Raw genomic sequence first — 9,299 nt, 5'->3', positions numbered from 1 at the left:
TACAATGTGTTAACAAACTTCATAAAACATTTATTGTCATATCAAGGTTACATCATCAACAATTATCAGAGTATGTTTTATTTGTATAACTTTGCATCAAGATGTCACTTTGTATTTTACTCTAGTTTTTTTACTAGCCATACCATACTTTCTATGCAGTGTGGGGTAAAATAGAAGACGGGGCCCACGCTGCAGCTAGCGAACATGAAAGGATGGCGTGAAAAATGCAAAAGGAAAATCACGCGGAGTTAAGATCATTTTGGAGAATGATGGCGGGATCACGGAATTTCGGCTTTTGGAATGAGGGCATTGTGCAAGTGGGCGGTGTCTTCTCCTCCACCCATTCTACATCACAGCCGCCACACAACCCTATCAGGATCACCTCCCACTCCTCTCTCTCATTCTCCTAGATCCGCCACCGCCCCCTCCCCCACCAACCCCCTGCCGGTGTGTGACCTCTCCCGTCATCTCGCTGGCCGGCGAGCCTGCCGCCTCCCTTCACCGCCACCAGCTCCCCAGCATGGCTTACCTCCCTCTTCCCCGCTTCCTACACTGCATCTCCATCGGGCCCTCCTCGACCCCCTCTTCTTCTCCCCGGCCTCGTCCACCGCATCGGGCACCCATGGATCTGCCGCCACTTCTCAAGGGGTGCCCTCTGATGACCGATTCATGGTGCTGCCAGCCAGATCCGCGCGGTGACCCAGGGGTACTGATGCCGTGCACCCAGCCGCCGCCACGCCCGACCACCAGGGCAACTAGACGGTGCTCCCGTCTGCGAGAAAATCACCCGCGCGGGCAAGGCGCTGAGCGCCGTGCTGGTGACGGTGCTACTACGCCTGGCCGCCATCACGGACGTGATTGTCGCCTCTAACGCTCCCGCCTACCGAGTGGCGCTGGAGCACCCATGCCTCTTCCATGCCGACCTCCGTTCCATGCTTCGCCCCGTCGGCGCCCTGCTCGTCGCCTTCCTCCTCGGATCCTTTACGCACTACATCAACTCCGACCTGTGTCACTGCCGTCAACCTCCTCTCCAGCGGCAAGGTTAGGCCATCTCCCGACTCTCTTTCCAGTTTTTGTTATAACACTGTGTATTCGATTTGTTAATGGGCACCTCTGTTGGTGTATGCTTGGAAATGTTGTATCTGTAGTTCCACATTTTTTGCTTAGGTGTGGTAAAATAGAGATGTGATAATGGGACAGGGACGAGTGGCTATCAGGTGGGCAACACCCTGAATTCTTCACCACTGTCTACCTACCTTGAGATAGCTGCATTTAAGGATTTCTGAATTAGTCGAATACACATCCAATACGAAGTTATACACAGTGGTATCCTGGCATACTAGTGAATGCACACCAATTGCTATTTGCGGATCGAATGGGAAGAGATGAGCCATGTGATACTTGGCTACACCCGCACTCTTCTTCCCCAGCTCAACATACACCACACCACACCAAATATTCCCTAGAAGTTACAGTCCAGAACATAACCATGGTTCACTGACTACATGAAAACGTAAAACACTTAGAGCTAATTAATGTGTCAGGCATATAATTACATGTTAATCCAACACTAGTTATTGTCAGTTACTATATTAAGCATAAGATTATTTTGCATCCCATTTCCGGAACCAACAGTGGCCAATCTTTGCATGAAAGAGAGAGGTTAAATAATTTCATGGAACACGTGGAAGTCTCTCAATCCAAGAACCTACAGTGCCTTGCTCTTGGATTCCACCATGGTCACTGCATCATGTCAGAAAACAAAATAAGTAAGGTTTTGACTTTGAGCAAGGACACACACAGGAAGCATGAATTTTCAATGAACACAAGAGTCTGGAGTGACTACTGTGCAGGGGGCTCACCCTACTCCACCCTCTCATGGCCCAAAATAAGTGTCGTTGATTTAGTACAACTATATATTTAGTACAACTATATAATAACTTTGTACTAAATCAACGTCACTTATTTTGGGACGGAAGGAGTAGAACACATTCGTGCAAAATATGCGATACCTCTGATTGTGGGAAACCCATTTTGGCTGCTATTAGTTCTTTTGAGATCTTGTGAATTCTTTCATAAGCAGTAAAAAATTTAGCACCATGTAAATTATAGCTTGAACAAATGCATATTTTTTAGTTCTTTTTCTCTTGATGCAAGTCTATGCAATTCTTTTGGGATCTTGTCACTCTTGTTGTAATTTCAAATAGTTTATGCAATTCTTTTCTTGTCTTCCCTTTTGTTATGCTAATGGCTCAATCGCCTGAGATCTGATCTGCAAATTAATTGAAATTCTAGATGCTAGATCTTCCTCTGCCACGCTTCTTGGTTGCTGCGCACGTGCGATTATAGTCTGTTGAGCTGTTAAGAATAAACTGATGATCCACTTCAGTCCTATAAACTAATGAGGTGTTTTATTTTGCAAGATATAATGGTTATTTGGTATATAGCTACATATCAAATATATGGTATTGTATTACAATTGTTACTATGATCATGCAATTGAACACATTTCTTGCCAGAACAATGGCTAGCCTGTCAATTATTATATCATATGCTCCAAGCCTTGTAGTTTCTGATTGTATCTCAAGCATTGTCTTCTGTATTTGTTTCCGTGGACAACTACTGGTGTAATATGCAAACAATAACATAGCTAGAGATGCTATGTTATAATTAATCACCATTTACTAAAATTTAGCTTCTGCTTGCTACTGGTGCAATATATTTCCTGTTTTTGTCTACTAATCATCAGTTACTGGAATATACCTTCTGCCTGCTACTGCTTGGTTCTTGACGCCACTAGTTTGTACTAAAACATGGATACTTTACCCCTTGCAAGATAATTTGGTCATGGTGACCCATATGATGGCGATTTGCTCTGGCCATCTTAGTTCTGGCGGTGGTGGTGGCGCTGCTCCTATGATGGTAGGCTCGTCTGCCTCCCCTGGCCGCCGCCGTGGTGATGAAGCTCGGCCTAGGCTACAACCCCCTCCGGTGAGCTCCTCACGTCCCCTTCTACCCCTCCTACTTGCTCCATGATTCTATGCTCCGCATTTGTGAGGTGTAATTGTTCAATTTTGTTCATAGTCAAGCATTGGATGATATTGTATTTGTCACGATGTACATGGTTCATGAACTATGCCAACCTGTAGCTTGTTATACTTGTGATAGTAGGATAATGCAAGTTTTGACAATCCATACATATTCCGCATGTTTAGTGTCTCTCCGGTTTCTGACCTGTCTGCCTTCTAACGAAGAGAAACCAAGAACAGACACTTTGATCGATGCATGATTCAACTTGTTCTCTATTTAAGGACCTTATTTTTGTTACCGAACATTATGGATTGCTGCTGCGATCGAATTTGTTTCACTCATGGAGATTAGCTCCTTTACTTGCTCTGTTTTGGTTAAGATTGATGATCCATGGATAAGAGCATGCACATTACTACTGAATCTGTTTCATGTCTCTGTCTACTAATCATCAATTACTAGTAGTTGGCTTTTACATGCTGACCATTGTTGATAGTTAGATACTAGGTATGTGATGCGCTAATTGTACACCTACATTTCCAAGTTCCAACTCCTATAGTCTCTGCTCGCGTTGGATTTTGTTGCATGTGTAATAAAATTAGTGTATGTCTTTAAAGGAGTTCGTGATTTCAGTTCTGGTTGTGTCAAATCTTCACTATGTACCATCCTTAGTGTTTACTTAACCGAGGCATTGGACATCGGAATTTGGGCATGATGTATAATTTCAGTTCTAGATGTGTCCAACACAAACATTACTATCAACTATCAAGTTGATTCTAAAATGTCTTATTAACTTCAGTTCAGATGGTTATTTTTGGATTCGATACCAGTTTATTGTTGGCCTGGCCTGTGCTTCGTACCTTGCTTTGGTTTCCTGTAGCAAGTAGTGCCTCAGTACCTTTTCTATGTGGTGTCCATGGATTGAAATTTTGGCTGTATGTATTTATTATAGTATTGAAAATGGATCAAACCTTAAGTTCTTAGGTTGTGCATATGGCTACGCTCCATTCTTTTGTGCGTGTTAATTCAGTTTTGGTGTTGATTTGATGCCGATTTTTAGAAACAAAAAATTGATGGATGGGTTTATTTCAGTAGTCTAAATAGGTTAATCTTCTTGGTTTGTTGGCGTGCAGATGATTGATGAGCTGATCTTCTTCCACCAGTTGTAGCGGGAGTGATGCTGGAGCAGTACAACGATCATTAGATACATGTGCCATTTGGGCAGGGAGAAGCTGGGACGGCCCTAAGTAACACCACCATGTGGCAAATCCAGCAGATGGACACAACATTGGTGCCTGGGTGATGGGATAATGTATGTGTACCAGTGACATGATATTTGTGCTTCTCGTCCAATCTATATTGTTGTGCACTTGTGTACTTGTTGGGCCTTTTTGCCGTGCACTTGCAATTTTAGAACTATTTTTTTGTTGTTGTGCACTTCTTGGTCCTTGAACCTTGCTGTGTATAGGAGTCAATGGATGATGTATTGTATTTCCTATGATGTGTTACTGAAATGAAATATACTGTTTTTTTGGAAATATTGTATTATGTTGTACTTTTTTTCTAATGGGCCTATCCTAAGACGTGCATGCTTTTGACAAAATAATGCATTAGCCCAAATAAATCAGACCATTTCAATTAAGAAAATAGGTATTGGGCGGGGCCCATATCATTTGGATTGGGCTGTGAAATCTATGATGATTGGGCCGGGCCCATTTAGGCTAGATTGGTGGACTGGGCTATGAAATTTATGATGATTCCATTTGGTCACTAACAATGCCACGTCATATCAGCCAGGTCAGATCCTACGTGGCTCAAGAAAATGGGTAATGACCTTTTTGAAATTTTGGTCACAAATCTATCTAAGACCGAAATTCCAAAAAGGTAACATTTGTTCGTTCTTGACAGCCAACTGTTGACCATCTGAATTTGGTCAAAAAAGGTCAATAAAAGATAACAATGACGAATCAACGACCAAAATGGTAAGTCACAATTGACCGTATTTCTTGTAGTGGAATGGTGCCTAGCAGCGGCCCCATCAGCGCGCACTCGCCAGCTTCCCAGCTGACGGAAGTATCGGGCTCAACATTGATAGTTGGGGGGATGCAGGTTATATCGTGGATCTCAAGCTTGCACTTTTCCGTTCCTAGGCATTGTTTCATCTTGTAACATGTTCTTGCCATGTGTTCCGATGCATCACCAGGTTCTCAGTGACGGGGTAGGGCTCGATGATCTGGTATTCCATGACCCGCTGTCGGACATAGAAGTCGTGAGAGATGAGGTCCTTCGCTTTTGCACCAACTTTCCATAAAAATGTTAAGTTTTTGCGTGTGTAGAGTGATTGTAAACTCCATCTTGTTGCTATTTTGCAGGCTAGCATTATGGGGCAAGGACCGCCGATCCCGATGGGTCACCAGGAGATTGTTGGAAAAGTGAGTGATGTTTTCGTTGGCAGTTTTATTATGCCATAGGGATTTCGATAGCTAGCTCTTATTGCAGCAGATAACTGAATCTACAACTTTTTTAAGCAGGTTGATCTTAACGTGGAAGTGTCGTTTTGCTGCTTGAAAGAGGAGTACGCAGACTTCGATCCTTGCATGGCACATGCAACACAAATCATTGCATGCGCCCTGGACGATGGGGATCACATGTCAGCTACTGGCACTGCCGAGAATGGTGTTGAAGAAGATGACGTTGAGAGCCCTCCATGCAAGCGTCCCAAAACCTAGATTAGTTAGGCACTTTGCAAGATGTACGTGTGCGTACATAGTGGTTAGTGTTAGTCATGGTTTATGTCATGATTTGTGTAACCACGTTGTCACGTGTTCTGTTTGAAACCCTTTCTGGCTAGTCAATTATCGATGTGACGTAAAAAAGCACTCTTGCCTCCATTGTTGTGAGGTTAACATGTAGTGATTAGTGGATCGGGAGAATTGATGTCAATCAAATTTGCAATGAGGTGAGGTGTCGCTCTCTCATTTGTTGAATGGAAGCAGGTGAATAAAACAATCCGGCTCCGCGCTAGTGGATGTGGATGGCTACAAGTGTGGACACATTGGTGGCCATTCGGTTAAAATACAATTGGAGGCACATGGTGCCATGTGGGCAGTGCAGGTCTATATATGCAGTGCTAGCGGCAGAGAGATGCATTCAACGAAAGCAAACGAAGCACATCTTCACAAGCTGGGCGGAGGAGGAGGAACTGAAAGCTAACAACAAGCGCTAGTTGTCCGTCTTCCATCTCCTCCCCATTTCACATTCGCTCCTCTCTCATTTTTCTTGGTCTTCTTACGGTCGTGGTGTTCTTGAAACAGATTTGGATCGAAGATGGGCCGGAGACCAAAGTACTACTCGCCTGCACTGCCGCCGGACGTGCCGTCTTCCTCGACCATGGTGGCTACGAAGAAGGTCCCCGTCTGCAACACAGACTACCAAACTGGTATGCTTCACTCCATCGCGGGGGAGTGGAACCCAAACATGAAGGGTGTGTTTAGGGGAGCGAGGATGGATGAGTTGTGTAAACCAAGCTCCTAGGCAATAACAACCGTATCTTCTCAATGTGTCTTCTAGCATGGATAGACCCCCAAAACATGAAAATGGACATGGGTGATGGTAACTTTGTAGTGATAAATGGTAGGGAGGTTTAGAAATGCCTCGGGCTAGAGCCATGTGGTAGGAAGATAGATATTCCCGATGCTGCTTGTTTGGTAGACCGAGGAGCCTTGCTAGCAAGATTGCATGAAATTTTAGATACAAAAATGCACAAGTCGTGCAAGATCCCGATTGTGAGAGTAAAGAACATAGTGCAAAATGCAAGCAAGGTAGCAATAGTTGGCGCTGAGAAGGAGAAGATGATGGCAGCCAGTACAATCATAACCACTTCCACTTTTCTTGTTCCTAGAGGAGCTCATCCCAAAATTTCCGACAAGCTTGTAGGATCGAAAGTATGTCTAGAGGGGGGGGGGGTGATTAGACTACTTGACCAAATAAAAACTTAACCTTTTCCCAATTTTAGTTCTTGGCAGATTTTAGCTATTGTAGGACAAGTCAATCAATCATCACACAATTCAAGCAAGCATGCAAAGAGTATATTGGCAGCGGAAAGAAAAGCACGCAACTTGCAAGAATGTAAAGGGAAGGGTTTGGAGAATTCAAACGCAATTGGAGACATGGATGTTTTTCCTGTGGTTCGGATAGGTGGTGCTATCCTACATCCACGTTGATGGAGACTTCAACCCACGAAGGGTAACGGTTGCGCGAGTCAACGGAGGGCTCCACCCACGAAGGGTAATGGTTGCGCGAGTCCACGGAGGGCTCCACCCACGAAGGGTCCACGAAGAAGCAACCACCCACGAAGGGTCCACGAAGAAGCAACCACCCACGAAGGGTCCACGAAGAAGCAACCTTGTCTATCCCACCATGGCCATCGCCCACGAAGAACTTGCCTCACTAGCGGTAGATCTTCACGAAGTAGGCGATCTCCTTGCCCTTACAAACTCCTTGGTTCAACTCCACAATCTTGTCGGAGGCTCCCAAGTAACACCTAGCCAATCTAGGAGACACCACTCTCCAAGAAGTAACAAATGGTGTGTTGATTGATGAACTCCTTGCTCTTGTGCTTCAAATGATAGTCTCCCCAACACTCAACTCTCTCTCATAGGATTTGGATTTTGTGGAAAGAAGATTTGAGTGGAAAGCAACTTGGGGAAGGCTAGAGATCAAGATTCATATGGTAGGAATGGAATATCTTGGTCTCAACACATGAGTAGGTGGTTCTCTCTCAGAACATATGAGTTGAAATTGTGTATGTGTTCTGATGGCTCTCTCCACGAATGAAGAGGAGGTGGAGGGGTATATATAGCCTCCACACAAAATCCAACCGTTACACACAGTTTTCCAATCTCGGTGGGACCGAATCAACAAACTCGGTCGGACCGAAAAGGTAAACCTAGTGACCGTTAGAGATTTTCAGTGGGACTGACATGCAACTCGGTAGGACCGATATGGTTAGGGTTTGGGCATAATGTAATCTCGGTGAGACCGATTACACAAACTCGATGGGATCGATTTTGGTAATAAGCTAACCAGAGAGTTGGTCAGGCAAACTCGGTGGGACCGATTTGCTCTTTCGGTGAGACCAAAAAGTTACAAAAAGGAAACACTGAATTTACATTGCAATCTCGGTGGGACCGATTCGCTCTTTCGGTGAGACCGAAAAGTTACGAAAGGGAAACAGAGAGTTTGCAATCCCATCTCGGTGAGACCGAGATCCCTATCGGTAGAACCGAATTGCTAGGGTTTGGCAGTGGCTTATGACAAGTGAAACTCGGTGGCGCCGGATAGAAAGAATCGGTAGGACCGAGTTTGGCTTAGGGTTTAGGTCATATGTGGATATGGGAAAGTAGTTGAGGGTTTTGGAGCATATCACTAAGCACATGAAGCAAGAGGCTCATTAAGCAACACCTCATCCCTCCTTGATAGTATTGGCTTTTCCTAAAGACTCAATGTGATCTTGGATCACTAAAATATAAAATGAAGAGTCTTGAGCTTTTGAGCTTGAGCCAATCCTTTGTCCTTAGCATTTTGAGGGTTCCACTTTCACATCCATGCCATGCCAATCATTGAGCTTTCCTGAAATAGTCATCTTGGAATAGCATTAGCTCAATGAGCTATATGTTATGAATTACCAAAACCACCTAGGGATAGTTGCACTTTCAATCTCCCCCTTTTTGGTAATTGATGACAACATATAGATCAAAGCTTCGACAAATGATAATAAGCATGAAATATATCGTCGCTTTGAGAAGTATGTGACAAGTTAGAGCTCCCCCTAAATTTGTGCATATTTAAAATTTGCTTTGGACTGCAAATGCATAAAGACTTAGAGTCATGGGTTACTCTTCCATGTCACATACATCTTGGTGGAGCGCTTAAAATGATAAGAATGAAATACATGCACTCATCACCAAGAATAGTGAATGATCACATAAGATAGATAAGATGATAATATTAAGCAAAGACATAGTATCTCACACAAAAGCAAACAAAGTTCGAAAAAAAACACCAAATAAAACAAGAGAGAATAAAAGTAACACTCTCTCTCGAAGCCTATGATCTATACATTTTATCCCCCTTTGGCAACAAGTTACCAAAAAGTTCCTAGAAAATGCATAGTGCTAAGTCGACACTCAGGCTTGATCTTCAAGTGGTGGTGGAGTCCGGAGCACTCCAAGGACGAAGCCTTCTATAGACGTGGTCGGAGTCGAGGCTGA

The 9,299-nt window shown here is 44.0% G+C and overlaps 1 long non-coding RNA gene across 1 annotated transcript; it reads left to right on the top strand.

Annotated features, from left to right (window-relative positions):
• The first annotated feature begins 360 nt into the window (after positions 1-360).
• Positions 361-4,565, top strand: LOC123147985 (uncharacterized). Its single transcript, XR_006473568.1, has 3 exons — positions 361-1,041; positions 2,837-2,991; positions 4,161-4,565. It is a non-coding gene; the product is annotated as an uncharacterized lncRNA (long non-coding RNA).
• The last annotated feature ends 4,734 nt before the right edge of the window (positions 4,566-9,299 follow it).

Source organism: Triticum aestivum, chromosome 7A, assembly GCF_018294505.1.
Source record: "Triticum aestivum cultivar Chinese Spring chromosome 7A, IWGSC CS RefSeq v2.1, whole genome shotgun sequence".
NCBI classification, from domain to species: Eukaryota; Viridiplantae; Streptophyta; class Magnoliopsida; order Poales; family Poaceae; genus Triticum; species Triticum aestivum.
The sequence above is the reverse complement of the archived record's forward strand: the minus strand, read 5'-3'. Positions and strand labels throughout refer to the sequence as shown.